At 37.3% G+C, this 15,841-nt stretch overlaps 1 long non-coding RNA gene across 2 annotated transcripts; it reads left to right on the top strand.

Annotated features, from left to right (window-relative positions):
- The first annotated feature begins 235 nt into the window (after positions 1 to 235).
- Positions 236 to 12,717, top strand: LOC114462462 (uncharacterized). 2 transcript variants are annotated; one of them, XR_003673954.1, is made up of 3 exons: positions 236 to 314; positions 516 to 818; positions 11,214 to 12,717. It is a non-coding gene; the product is annotated as an uncharacterized LOC114462462 (long non-coding RNA). The 2 variants fall into 2 exon arrangements; XR_003673953.1 differs by lacking the exon at positions 236 to 314 and having other exon boundaries at positions 412 to 818.
- Positions 12,718 to 15,841: the final 3,124 nt, after the last annotated feature.

The following is a 15,841-nucleotide window of genomic DNA, read 5'->3' as shown; positions in this document are numbered from 1 at the left end:
CATGTTAAACTGAGAGAGGGAGAGAAACAGAAGGAAAAGACGGGAAGATAGGGGGAGATAAAAACAGAGAGGAAGAACGTTGCATTAGACACTAAGAGCCATTCCTCGCTCTCAAAGGCTAATGCAATTGCCACACAATAAGAGTGTCTCAGCGGAGGCTGTAAAAAAATAGGGGGGGGGGGAAAAGGAGAGGGAGGACGGTAAAGAGGGAGGAGGAGGAGGAGGACTGGCAGCTCTGCCTTCAGACTCTCACTTGGATCTCCTGGGACAATGGTTGAAAGTCTCTCTCTGTCTGTACTGTAACTCCTTACTGTGTGAGTGTAGCTGGGTGGCTTGGAGCTGCCAGGGCGGGGGTGGATGGGTGTGTGTGTGTGTGTGTGTGTGGGGGGGGGGGGGAACAACAGAGGGAGACAGCTCCAGTAGCTGAAGGGAGCTGGGTGTGTTACCTCCACATCTGACCTCTATGGGAACCGATCAGCCTCCTCTTTCTCTTCTCTCCTCTCGTACCAGAGCAGATCCTCACACTCGACCCGGCACAATCTTGGGGCTGCGGAGTCCAGGAAATCGACCCCCGGGACAAAGCAGGACATTGCTGGACAGCAGTGAGACAACTACAGGACGATGAGACATGTCAACTTTCTGGACCTGAAACTGTTGGCACTGTTGAGCTCTTCATTAGTTGTTCATTAGCCAGACAGTGAGTCAGCTGGCAAATTGGTCAACGGGTTTCCTTTCAGAGAGTCAACTATTCCACCTTGTACTTATCCTCATCTCAACTCTGATGTGACTCAGTCTTGCCATGCAGACCTGTGGGAATGGTGAGTGGCAAACACTCCTCTCTGTCTCTCAAATGTCTTTTCACACACTTCTTTGTTCTTTGTAAGTTTTTCTTTTTCTTTTAATTTAGAAACACCAATGGTTGTTTTTTTTGTAGTGTCGCTGCTTGTCTTTTTCTTCTATCTACAACTGGCTGAGTCCTCATAAACAGAGGGAAACACATTTGATCAAAGCTTCACTTGGAATATGTGCTGTTTTTGGACTGTTTTTGATCTTTTGCTGATAGCACGAGGATAGACAGTTTATGTGTTTGCACAACAAACAAGTTGCTGGCTCGTCAGACAAAGATTCACATGGTTGGTCGGTTTCTCTGGGCTGCTGATGAGGTCAAATGGAAAATGTTGCCTGACTCGTGCTACGGAAAGATACCTACAAAGTAGAACAAAGTGATTTCAATTTCACACATACTTAAACACACACACACACATACTCACCTGTATGACTCCTGGCTGCAGTAGCAGCACTTTGTTCCTCTTGGCTATTTTGAGGTTTTTCTTTCACGTCATAATCTCATCACTAGTTAGGCAAAAACTAACATTTGATTTAATGAACCTAATCATAAGTCAAGTACTGAGAATGTTTTTTTTTTGACAAATAACTGAAATATTTGAGCACCCTCCAAGGCTTTATTAACTAGTGAGCTGTTCCCATGTGCTCGAGCCTGTTACACAAGAACAAAGATCATCCCTTTTAAAAAGGATGCGCAAACAGCTGCTTCTTTTTCATTTATGAAAAGAACACTCAGTACAAAGCTGTTTATGGTTGTAAAAATATACTGAACATTTTAAAGAGTAAACAGCCCCTGCAGGCCTCACAGTTCTTCTTATCTGTACTAAACCCTGCAAGTGTTGTGTGCGAATAGGTCTCAACACACAAAATGTAGGCATCAGATTGCTGAAAGTTGGAATATGTATTCACATACAACTGACATACAATGGCTGAAAAAAACAGAAACATTTTTGGATACCCTTTTATCAAAGTTAAAAAATAATTACGCCATAGGAAAAAAACATATGAGAGTTTGATATCGCTCATGATTTTTCTTTGTTAACATTAAACATGTAGGAAAAAATGGCCAAATGTTTGTTTGTTTCTGCCTGGTACGGCCACACCTTTTAAATCAGAAACATGATTTTATTACCAAAATGTTATACTTTAAACTGAAATTCAGAGGAAATGCAAAAACGGCTATAAATGAACTTCAGTTCATCTCGTAGTCAGAAAATGCCTGTATATGCATGTTTTTTTCTTTATATCAGAAGTTCAAAGTATATCATATAATGCAGTGGAAATGTGGAAGTTTGCTTAATGTTAAAAAGTTAGATGTTAAACTGTATTTTGTGCAAATTTCTGTGAAATATGTAAATCCTGACACTACCCCAGAGCTCTGAGTTCTCCACTCCCAGCAGATGCTGACATGGGTGTTGTCTTATTGCTCATTTGTTGATGTTGCTGTTATTGGTGGACTTGATGTGAGTGTGGTCACTGCTTGTCTGTGTGGTGTTTATGCACATTCGCTGTGTGCAGCCATCACCCCTTCCGTTGGTTTCCTGCACTTTGTGTGATCTCTGGTTCCCCCTCAGATCAACTGTGAAGCGTTCAAGTGTAGAGGACAGCATGGCTTCCCTTGGGCCTTTCAGCCTAGCCAATGGTCCACCACAGAGGATTTTTGTCTTAACCGTTGCAATTACAGCATACATTCAAAGCCGTCTTAGCCAAGACCCAAATGAAGGAGCCTTTGAAAGGCCTCAACTAGTGCATATTTACTTTCTACAACCAACCAAGTCGTAAACAGCTTTTTTTTGTTGTTTGTACGAGCGTTACCTTAAATACAGACGTGTTCACACACATATCTGAACACACATGTATGAAACAGAAAGAGACAGACAAAGATTAGCCAAGAAATCAAGCCGCTGAACACTGAGTTTATTCACGGCTTGCATGGGGACAGCGCCAGCTCAACATTAGTTGCCAGTCACTGATTTTACAATCAGGTTTGTTGTGCGGCGGTTGGCTGAAGATTTTTTCTTTAGAGCTGCAGACACAGCAGCAGCAGGAGCAGCTTCCAATTGAAGCCATGTGTGATGGAAAAACAGGCCTGGGTTTGTGGAGAGATTGCATGCTTGGGGTGGGAGGGAGTTTGTCGGTTACAGAGGTCACGATTCAAACACGCCAACTCTTTTTGTCTTTCTCACACACCACCCAGACAGATGGATCTCAAATGTTAGTCAGGAGATGCATCGTCCGGCTGCCTTACTTATTCTTTGCTTTAATATCACCTGTATCACCAAACTCCCTCTGCTTTCTTTCTTTGTGTGTGTTTTTCTTTTTTCATTTACAACTTGTGCTAGCAGCGTTTGAATCAAATGCCGATCAAATGAAGGAAACAAACCCCCAGCAGGCCCACATTCCCGTTAGAGTACTCTTAAACAGCAGGGAGGAGTTGTTCACCACTTAGAGCGTGTGTTTCAAAGTAGCAGGGGCCTTTATTATAGTCAGCTCTGCCAATAGAAGCACTGACTGAGACTCTATCAATATCTTTGTATAATTTTGTCTATATAAACTTTAATTATGTCATTAAAACTGTTAGATTTTTGTTCCACTGAACAACAATCTATCTTTTATGTCAGTGATTTGCAACTAGTGTGCATGGCTTACTCTCCATAAAACTTCCTGTAGTACTTTATGCTAAGGATTAGCTTCAGGTGCTTTGATGGTACTCTTCCATAGGTCACATACTGAAGTTGTGTTCAAGTGCATTGAGATTACTCATTTGTGCCTAAAAAACTATTTTCTATACCTGCTGCAAGGTTTACAAGTGCTAGAGTCCACTTCACTTGGCAGCATTGGCTTTTATTTTACTTGCAATTGATTGTTTTAGTCATGTTTTTGCACAAAATCATAAAGTTACAGACTTCAAAGAGCTAACTGGGGCAGTAATATGGCCTCCATTGGCTGATCTGTATCTCTCTCCTTAGATGCAAGAAAAACATTGTATGCGAAGGATTGGTTTTCCACTTTGTGAATTTAAAACAAACGTTTATTTTCCCACGTTATCTTGAGTGTGAAATTTCCTTCAGTTCAAGACAGACAATCAGAGACGCACTCCTACGTATTTGGTTTGGAACAGGATTTTATCAAGCAGTCGTACGTCTTTGTAGACGATGGGAGGAAACCTGAGAAAATTCACTGACAGCTTTGACTAACACAGTCAGTGCAACCAACCTCTGCGTCACCAAGACGCTACTGAACAACCAAACTGATAAAACAAGTTTTAAATCTGCTCAAGTTGTTCGCAACAGAAGATGCCAATGAGCTTTCATTCCACATCACATTCAATGTTACAGAAAAAGAACCTTCAGAATTTTCATGTTTCAGGTTTTGCAAAAAAGATTTTAAAGGGAAACTCGACCCAAATTACAAGCAGCTCAACTGAACGACTAATATATGTTACCATTATTATTTGGAATGAGAGGTGATTTAGAAGCTGCACAGGCAATAAAAAGGACTTTTAACGCACGCTTGTGGAGGTCGACATACAGTAATATATAATGTTAAAGGATCGTAGTGCCGACTTCCCCATTTTAAAGTGTCTTGGCTGAAATCTCCAAAATATGTGGTCATGTATTGCTAACTATTGCGTAACCTGGACACTATCATACACATAGAGGATATCTACTCACCTTCTCCTGCCTCTTTTTTTTATCCTCCTCTCAACGTCAGTGTGCGATTCTGAATCCTCGAGTCCTCTCAGGTTCTTGCAGAAAGTCTTTCCCTCTCAGTCAAAATCCGATCAGCTCAGCCACAGCTATTAGCTAATAGCTGAAATGGCTACAACTATCAGATTCAAAGATAGCCTATGCCAGGCTTTAATGCAGCAGTGCCATTTCCCGTCATGCATTATGAATCAATCATGTTCCTGTTAAGAGAGGAAAGCTGGATACTCTTAGAAATTCTTCTAAAAGTTTTTCTCTTTCATGTCACAACATTATCAGTATGATTCTTTGTTCCTAGGTTCAATTCTGTTTCTAAGAAAAGGTTGGCAGTGATTGATTTTGCATGAAATTACATCTCAACCAAACTGCATTAACGTTGTGCAAAGTGGATTATTTTTAATGGTTCATGCGAAAAAGCTTCTGCTTGATGCCTCTTCCCTTCATCCGTCACATGTGAGAGTTGCTTTATTAAGACTGAGTGACTTAATGAGCTCGGTAATGAAGGCAAGACCCAATGAACTCTGATAATGACTTTTTAATGGTCATGGATTCTTAAGTTACCTACAGAGGTGGTGGAGACAGTTTTATGTTTATTACGTCAGCTCTGTCCTGTACATAGATAATAATACATTCATAGGTGCACATTTCGGATCAATTAACTGCATTTGATCATGGTCTTAGGTAGAACTGGGCTGACTTGAGTTCAAAACAACATGCACGGAGAAAAGTCGCTTAGTTATCGGCAAGATGATTTGTAGCAAACACTTAGGACATGACATGACAAGACACAACAAGAAAAGAAATACCAATTGCAGACTGACTGACCTGTCTGTCTTTCCCTTCACCAAACAAACAATAATTTAATAATTTTTCATAAATTAAATAGTTAACAAAACAAGTGTATTTTTTTAGATAAATTAAAAAAAATTAAAGCCCAATGGATGAACACTCGAGAAAAATACAATACACTAATTAGATTTGCATTTAATATACAGAGTGCTGACTCACTTGCATTCTCGATCTTATTCTTAGTGTTATTATTATTATTATTATTATTATTATTATTATTATTATTATTATTATTATTATTAATAATAATAATAATAATAATATATCCATGGTGAGTTGTACGTTATTTTCAGACAATTTTTTGTCAATAATTTTTGTGGTGAATTTAACCTGTGTATCAAACATTTTTTCTTTTCACATTTCACTACCACAAATAGTTTCACAATGTAGATAGTGTGCTTACTCTAAGTTTTAAACACAAGTTTTCCCAGCACTTTAATTGATTATTGGATGTATCTTTGGTTTTTTTTTTAGAATAGAATAGAATATCTTTATTGTCATTGTAAACATTTACAACAAAATTAAAATACCCTCCCAAAGTGCAATAAAAACAACTACATGAATACAAAATAAATAAGATAATCACTCACAGCCACAAGTCGCATTCTGTTATTTCTTAGACACACACTTTTCATTTCTGTCCTCCTGTTTCTCTGTATGCCTTTCAGCACCTTGTCGGTGTTTTGGGTGAGCCCAGTGACAAATCACAGTCACCAAAGTGTGAGATGAACATGACGCCAGCGATGAGCGGCTGAGCTCACATGAGTTCACCATCACATACATCATTTCCAGCAGAGTCACATCAGAAAGTGCTTCTCTGCAAATGGTGTGTGACTTTTGTCGTCCCTGCAAGAAAATGCAGTCGGCAACAGCCAATAAAAAATAAAGTCAAAATAGTGGCTTTCTTTATATTTGTTAAAGGAGCACTTCATTCTTTAGGTTTCAGAGTGGCTGAATATGCTGGATTTTGTTACTGGTATCAAATGTCTTTTGCCCAACAAGCAGTTCCTCCTGAGTGTGTGAATAGGGGCTTTTTGCTTGGCATTAAGTGCAAACCCAGCACTTTCTAAATGTGATGCCTTGTTCACACCTCCATTCATGTGTATAGTTTGCAGTTCTCTCAGGCTGTAAATTCTGCTCATTTGGATTAAGCTGAAGACATAACATTTGGCTTCAACAAACCACAACCAAATGGAGGTGAGCGTCGAGTTTAGCTGCTGAGGCCGTTTAAGAATGATCTCAACCGAAACGCTTCAGACAGTGTTTTTTCTATAAGAGGTGGCTGAGAGGAAGATATTAGTCAAGTTGTTCATCATCGACAGATCATCTCCGCTTTGAAGGAGCGTAAAGGGTCGTGTCTGTAGCTCCTTCATCAACAGAATAACAGTTTCACTCAAGGGGAAGCTCTAATAGCACATTTTTCATCCCATTTCCACACAGACGATCGGATTTTAAAACATCCGGGATGTGAAAATGAACAGATAAACCCCTTTTTGCCCTAAAAAAAAAATATATATATATATATATATATATACCATATATTATATTGGCCCTGCTGGCCTTTTAGTAATTGTTTGTCTATGTACTATGTTGGAATGAGCTTATATGCTACTATGGTATGAATGAGGTGGTGATATGCTATTGTGGGACTGTTTGTCTTTGTTGAGTATTGTATTTATTTATTGTTGTGTACTCAAATTCCATATAAGAAATGTTGCAGATTGAGATTGTTTTGGTTGATTTTTTTATTCTTCCTGTTTTTAGGTTTAGGGACTACAGATGGAATATATCCATTTGGCTAGTTGTGGCATGTTTACAGTATTGTTTATTTATTTACAATGTCCCTGAAATAAATTTGAATGTTGATCAAAGTGGATTAAAAACCACTGATGACACCTTTTATCTTGAAACACTAACAACTGATGCTGTCAGCGAGAGTCTCAATACATTATTTTACATATATTGCAGAAATAGCATTGTACTGTATATCATTATTTCCATTAATTTATTTAGGTAAACAGTATATATTCATCCATTATGTAAGTAGGGTCAGGATTAAGGTTGAAGTTAGTGCAATAACATTTTATTAGCAGAGTTAAACTAGCCCGTCTATGGTTGCATTTAGTATACATGGCTAAGCAATATCAACTAGCATATTGTGCACATGAAAACTAAAATAAAACATAAAGATTACCAAAAGATTACCAATATTTATATTTTAGTAAAAGAAAGACGACCTTTACTTTATCTTGTCACTCCTTTCTATGACTTTTCCCCATTTATTGCAGAAATGCAATATGTCGTTTCAATAGTAGCACATTAAACCAGTTTGCCACCCACTGAGTCCGTACTTGCAAAAAACAATGTCACGTCTTAACACTATTCATTAAAACCTGACAGTAATGATGAATTCAATCATTTATCATCCCCTAACAAGCCTTCACTCCCTGCAGTCAAGCCCTGACTCACCAGCATGTTAACAAGCTCGGCCACTCCCTCAGCCTTTTCCTATATTTATCTTTCTGCCCAACGTGCTGCAACTCATGCATTCAAATGAACAATACACACACCAGCAAAGCCGCGCACAGGCGAGGCAATCTCTCAGTCAACGTTAGTGTTCATTGAGGCACGGCCGCATGTCGTACGTCTCACCACCATGACAAACCTTATTCATGATGTGTGTGAAGGGAGGGGCAGCAAGCTAACACGGTTTGACAAGGTAGACATATTTCTTCGTCTGGAGGGATTTACATGCCTTTGTTGAGTTGTACAACTGACGCTGTCGATAGAAAACTTCTAGTCCATTTTTTTTTCATGAAGAGGTTGTCAGGGCCCTGTCTGCACATGCAGTGTTAGATGGTTTTCAGGGTTTTTCGCCAACAGGAAAGCACAGATATTTTCCCTCTCTGCACAGAAACAACCTATTCAAGTGTGAGTTTTTATCAGTGGGAAAATCCATTTATTAAAAAATACTGACAAATAAAGAGAGAGAATTTCATGACCAGTCAGTTCTTGAGCACGTAGGAAATGACAAAAAGAAATGTTTTAGGTATAACTTCCTTATCCTTGCAGGAAAAGCTGGCGTTAGCACACAAGCATTAAAACGACTAACATGTAATCGCATTTGATTCACATAGAACAGGGTTGACCTTGTGTTGAAGGATTCCTATTCAAAAACTCTTGAAAATGAAAACATTGGAGCCATTTCCCTTTTGGTACAACATGATAGGCTGTCTGCCTGATGCTCAGCCCAACCCTAATACGCTATTTAGCAGCTTTTATATACTTTGTTTTCAGTGACGTGCCGTGACCACTAGGGTTGGGTAGGCACGTTGCAATGACAATTTCATGTGTTTCTGCTGGCAAGCGTTAATCAAACAAAATCAACATCGTAAAACACCATTAAAGAAACATAATCATTTATTTAATGTAGCCTCCATACTCTCCCAACAAGATATATCTCATGACACGGCAGTGCATCCGTTGTTTGTGTTGGAAACACAGCGAAAACAACAACAACTCAGAACAGCTTCAGTGAGGCACATCTACAAAGGCAATCCTACCTTTTGTATCATTCACTGTGAAAAGTACGAAACGAAACATTTTCTGACCTTTCCTTTGCTGAAGGTCTGGTAGCTCAGGTGTTGGTCTCCCATTTTTTAAAAGCTGTCATTTTTCCTCAAAAGAAAGTTTCTTTATCATCTCTAGCGCTGTCATCCTGCCTGTAGTGTTATCCCGCCCACTAGCCAGAGAACGTAGCAGCTGTAGCAGCCACGCTGGATCAATTCACTAATGCACTGTGAACTTACGTATAGCATTTAGCATAGAACGGTTATGTCCAAAGGCAGCGTAGAGAGCTGCCTTTGGATGTAAATGGTGTTCATCTTGGGGAACTGACTGTGGATGCGCAAACTCATAAAAAAAAAAACGCTATGGGAACAGAGGCAGAGCAGCAATGTGCTTTTGGGAGAGGGTGTAGCCTCTTCCTGCCTTACTGTGCAGCTGTACCAGGAAATAGCGATGTTTAGTCATTTGGTCTTCTAGGTACTGTACGCTATCGGAATTGAAAAATAAATAATTTATAATTATATTATAATTAAAACAAATTATCAAAATATCAATTCACCCTTGGGTAGGCACTGCCTACCTTGCCTACCCTGACCGCACGTCACTGATTATTTTACATTTGAAGACATGAAATCTGTCCTTTTTTTTAATCAATTGACATGTTTTGAGAGCTTAATATTAATTTATGTGCATTTCATTCAGCCTATAAAAAAAGCTTTAACACAACTTCTTGTATAATTAAGTCATTGTTTCTGTCAGGCATGTTTTTTTTTTCTATCTCTGACTGTTGTATTTCTTAGTTGAGCTGTATGAATTGTTGCCATGATCGTTTGTCATGAGAGAGCATGTTTACCATTATTGCTTTTATGCGAAAAGGTGAGGTATCCTTGAACTCTATATAAAAGTGTAGGAAATGTGGAAGGAAAATTGGCACGATAACAAGGCAGATTCATTTTCCTCTTGGTTTATAAACTTTCCTTTGTGCTGTGTAATTCAGCACAGGTATTGCCTTTTCCTATTTCATCGAACTCATGTTGTTGTTGCTATCATTTTAACGGCCGATTAAAGATTGAAGTTTAAATTCAGAGCAAACTCTTCACTCTCATCTTTATGTGGGAATGTGGATTATTCCACATTGTGCTAGACTTGCTCCCATTTATTTAACTCCACAAGAAAAACAAGTTATTGAGCAAGTTTTAACAATTTGATTGCATATAATTAATTTTAATTGTTGAAAAATAACTCATTTGCTAACCAGGGAAAAAAAGAATGACATTCAACAGTTACTGTATTAAAAGTGACTGTTAAGGCTAAGTCCTGACCTTCTCCTCCTCCTCATGTCTTTCTTCACAGCTCCTCGATCCTGTTATTATTCCACTCCACCCGGGTGGGCCTGGAATTTTGCTGCTAAACAGCATAAACAACAGCAGTGAAGGATAATTATACACATATGTAGCAAGGACGGGATGAATACAGTATAAGAGATGAGGCGTTGAGGAGGGTGAATTTTCCTTGTGTTTCGATTCGATTTTTGATTTTTTTTTTTTTTATGCACTTAAAATGACTGCAGACATCAGATATATTGTCAAAAGTGCAACTGTATTGCTGTGATTGTCCTCAAGAGTTAAAATGCATAAAACAATCCCCCAAAAAAAAGGTAATGAGGCTCTGTCATTCAACAATTTCAAGCTTTAACCCAGGTTTAAGGAAAAGTGCAACAGCAACTTCACAGTAGCTTAAATTTTTTGATTAAGAAATCAGATAACTACATATTTTATAACATACATTACAATTAAGAAATAATAAACTCTTCCCTTAGCATCTCAGCATAGTGCGAATAAAAAAATTGAACAAGTATGTGGTACACATATAGCCTACTCAAAGGGTAAACACATGTAAACAAAGAGGGGGCTGGCTCACATCAGAATGCGAAAAAGTCAGAATAAAACTGAAAAAAAAACAAAAAAAAAAAAATTCAAACTCGAATTTGCAAAATAAAAATTGTTTTTATCTACAAATTCGATTAAATTGATTCTGACTGTATGTTCTCACTAAACTCCACATCTGCTCTATTCTGCTGATATGTGCACCACTAAAGTCTGCAGAGTATCTCCTCTAGTGTCACTGAGGTCTAATCTTTAAAAAAACATATATTTTCTTCAATGCAAATATAATTTTCAAAGTGTCTCTGAGAAGTTTTTTGTCAAAATCCTCTTTCTTCTTCTCTGTTTTTTTGGGTCACAGGTGCCTCCCAGTCCCATGCTGCTGTGGAAGGAGGCGTCTGAAGCTGCGAGAAGGAAGGATGGATTCAGCTTTTCCTTGCTGTGGTAGGGAGGGTTCCTGGCACCGTGATTTGATGCACTAACAGAAACAAAAATCACATTGCCAGGGATTTCCACTCTTTCACAGCTCGGCAGGCGACACCTTCGACATGTCATTTCCATTGTGGTTACATTGTGTGCCATTTTGACTTTTCCCAGTCAATTATTGACCTGGATTTTACAGTGGAGTTAGTTTAGTTCAGGAGGCCATATACAGAGCAGTTTGATCTGGGACGCAGATTTTAAAAAGAAAACAAAGAAAATAATAATGTGCCCTAGTTTGCATTTCCTCATATAAAAGTAAATCATATGTGAACTATGTACCGGTAAGTGCTCACAATATCCTAGCATAAAAGCTATGGATATCAGTGCCTGCAGGATTTGACTTCAAATTTTCTTAGATTTTGTGAAATTGTTTTGTATCTAATGTGAGTAAATTTTGAACAGTATGAGGAAAATTGCAGTATTTTTGGAAAAACTGAGAGTTCTTTCAACAATTTGAGATTAAAAATGTCTGCAGTCATGTGATATCAGCATGGGAAAACATGCAAATTTTGCAGAGTTTTACTGAATGTGTGTATTTGGAGGGACTGCGATATCTACAACTGAATTAGATGGTAATTTACAGAATGATTGATGTTTTTTCTGCCATTTTTACTGTCTTATGTTGACTAAATTGGATGCTCTAAGGGCCAGATTTGGCCCCCGGGCCTTGAGTTTGATACATAATGATTTAGATGGAAAACCAGATATTTGCATTAACAATTTGACATGTACACCATTGACTGATTAATGATCAGAAATGTTTCTTATAAATGTATGTCCTATAACAGAGTTGTGTATATATATATGCATGCATATTGTGTCTGTAATCACTATTTTGCTTGAAATATTACTAATTGAGCCTAAAAGAACAGACAAATGATTTATATTAACAAAAGAAATGTTCAGGTTGCTTTGAATTGAATAGCATTTAACATCTCGTTCTCCGCCGATGTTGGAAACTTCTTGGTAACCCCTGAGCAGTCACGTAAAGGTCTACATAAGTCTGTACTCCCTCGAAACCCAGCCACCCACTTGCTAAAGGCACAGAGCTTAGCTAATTGGTGAGCATTGATCCCTGCTGTGTGTTGTTCACAGTGGCTAAGTTCAGTGCCTGAGGCGAAATAGTTGATTCTGCGTTGGAGATTTGTTACGGTGGATGGAAGGTCCTGGATGATCTCGGGTGTGAAGAAAGACGTAGATGACGGGAAACGGGGAAAGAGACGTTTAGGCCTGCTTTATATGGAACGCCATGTGCTTATACAGTATGTGCTCCTTCTTCTTCTTGTGCAACGATCTCTACACGTAAGACAAATTGTGCCTTTTATTATGTTTGCCTGAAGCAACTGCTGTGTTAACACACCTTTGTCTGACAGCAAGGCTCTTAAAAGCCAATTATATTAAAAAAAAAAAAAAAAAACGTCTATCTAAACATGACCCAAGTTTGAATGTTAGCATGAAGATACCACAAGCACAATTTCAGGAATGTTGTGCATAATATTAGACTCGTTTAAGCATGCAAGTTAATGTTCAACTGTATGGGTTAGCTGTATGAGTTATGATGGTGCTCTAGCTGGTTCCAGAAGCAGTTTAACCACTTCATCATTCTAATGGGAAATATTGAAATGCAGCAATCATCCAGTCTGAGAGCAGGAACACCACAGACTATGCAAGAGATTAAGAAACATTTGTAGAACTCTAAAAGTCTCAATCTGTCTTATCTCATATCAGGTTGGCTGAAATTACCTTTAGATACAGAAGTGATATAAAGTTTCCAAGGTTCATCATCATGCTACTGTATGGAGCACAGGAGGAAGACATGTCAACTAATGCTAAGATTTTGTAGTTTTATTTGTCATGTATAAGAAAACAGTTTATACTATTTGGAGGGTGTGAAGGTCAAATTTTAGTCATCATTTCTGGTAAGTGTTTTATTTTAAAACCTGATATGAGGCACTTGATACAGGATGAATGAATGCTGTCTCTTTGCAATAAGGAAACTAGTTAAGAAAAAGGCTAAAGTGAAGGAAATAAAACAGATCTAATACACAGAGACTAACAGTCACAGGCAGTGTTGAGTAAGTTACTCTGAACTTGTAATATATTTACAATATATTAAATTCAATATACATGTAACTTGAGTTACTTTAATTGTATACAGTAACATATTACCACTTTTCACTTTTGTTACACTACTGAGTCACTTCAAAAAGGAATATATTACTGTAATATATTACAAAAATAACTAGTTACTCCCAACACTGGTCACAGGGCAACACAATCTCATGGGGATCATGAAACTGTCGCATTAATGTAATGTATGTAACTAATGTATCGTTTCGTGCCAACGTCATTTACTGATTTTTTTTTTTCTTCAGTGCCGCTTGGAACAAATTTTAAGGTTACGTATTTCAATTGAATTTTATTTTGTACAATTAATATTGTAATAATAATACATTTAATTTATAATGCACTTTACATTTGAAGCAAATCTCAAAGTGCAACAATTTTTAAACAGATGAGGTTTTTTTTTTTTCCTCGGGTTGACAATCACACATAGCCAGTGCACAAAACCTGTTACTTTATTTCCTAACTTTGATTGCAACTGTGTAGAATATTATTTCAGGATTAGAAGGGTTTGGGTAAAGCTTACGGTTAGGGAAATAACTCATTGAAATACATCAGTTTCAATTTTGTTTCATGCAGCAAAAAAAAAATAAAATGTGTATATATGTATATATATTTATATGTATGAGAAAATCGTGTTGATGCACAAAAAAAATGTGAAACAAAGTGGTATACGGCACAGGTATTTTACACAGAAAAGCTAATGTAGGCTAATATACAGCCAAGTGCCTACATGTGTTTGGAATGTGTGTGAAAAAAGTCTTCTGAGAAACTAGGGGGAAAAAACACTTTTTTAAGCAATAGGGGAGAAAAAAAACAAAATAGTGAAATAATAACTGTTGTAATGACATAGGCTGTATATGATAAAGCTACCTTTTCAATGTGATGTTTCTCAGCCTGAAACTTATAAAAAGTTCTGAAGGTCAATGATCAGAAGGCTGCTCACTGAAGCACCTTAATACTGTAGTTACTTTAGACATTAGAGGTTCAGGGTTGAATGGCTTGTCAGTTGTCTATCTTTGTGATTGATGTTGTCCAGCTTGTACACGTCTCTACACGCTGAGTCAGCTGGAATAGACTCTATAGCACTCTACGTGCTACACAACAGGGTAAGAAAGTAAAGAAATAAAGTTGAGAGATGTGTCTTGGATGAGAATATTAAAACCAGATGCAAAATCTAATTAAAGTTAATAAACTCCTTTAACCACTGTTTCACTAAATGCAAATATGGGAAGCATCAATTCTTAAACCTATGTACGTGGTTTGGGATTAGTACACTTTGGGATTTTTTGTTTTTGTAATTAATTTCTTCCTATGCATGCTTGTATGTGTTGATGTGAATCTAATACTGCACTGGGCTGTGCCCTCCCGTGCCTACTGAACTGGTAACAGTGTTTCACCTAAAAACTGGCTCAGTTCAGCAGGAACAGGAGTGCACGGTGTGTCTGTCTTCTGTTAAACCGTCACTTTGAGCTAAAACACGACGCCTGCCTCAAACCCAAATAGGATTCGTGCCTGCAGTCATGTGGCCCTTATGAAAATCAAACTGCAGTTTCCTGCCCTGTCAAACAAGGTCATTGAACCCTGACGTTCATGCATATCAGACAACTTTCCTGTGTCTGCTGCACCATAAATGTTTCATAAACAGTTATCATATTTATATGGATAGGTCTGCCCTCCAACCTGAACTGTTACATACTAATGTAGTCACCTTCGCTTTGCTCAGCCTTCATGTTTATTTAGGCCTTCTTTCATCCACAAGGTTACAGACGTATAGTGCATCGATTGTAAAGTTGTGCAACATTTAGTAACAAACCACGTTCAAAAGAACATATGTGAATTTTTTTTTTTTTGACCAGATTTACAGCAATGTTTGTGAAATTTGCTATGTTTTTTTCTTGTAAAAATTCTGTATATCTAAATGTTAAATGTTAAAACTAAATCTAAATGTTAAAACTAAATCTAAATGTTAAAACTAAAATGTGGTAAAACTAAATAGCTCATATGCAAATTCACCATTTAGATTTAGCATTTAACAATTAGATTTAGATTTAACATTTTGATTTAGATTTGGATCTAACATCTACCATTTAGATTTAACACTTACATTTAGCATTTAGATTTAACACTTACATTTAGCATTTAGATTTAACACTTAAATTTAGCATTTAGATTTAAATTTAGATTTAACACTTACATTTAGCATTTAGATTTAACATTTAGATCTAGCATTTAAATTTAGATTTAACATTTATATTTAAATATAACATTTTGATTTAAAATTTACATTTTTTTCAAGAAAGAAACAAAATATTAAATAATAAACAAATATTGCTGTTAATCTGGTCAAAAGTAACATATAAAAAAACTCACATACGTTTT

Source organism: Gouania willdenowi, chromosome 4 (genome assembly GCF_900634775.1).
Source record: "Gouania willdenowi chromosome 4, fGouWil2.1, whole genome shotgun sequence".
Classification (NCBI taxonomy): Eukaryota; Metazoa; Chordata; class Actinopteri; order Blenniiformes; family Gobiesocidae; genus Gouania; species Gouania willdenowi.
Note: the sequence above shows the minus strand (reverse complement) of the source record. Positions and strands in the feature narration are given on the sequence as shown.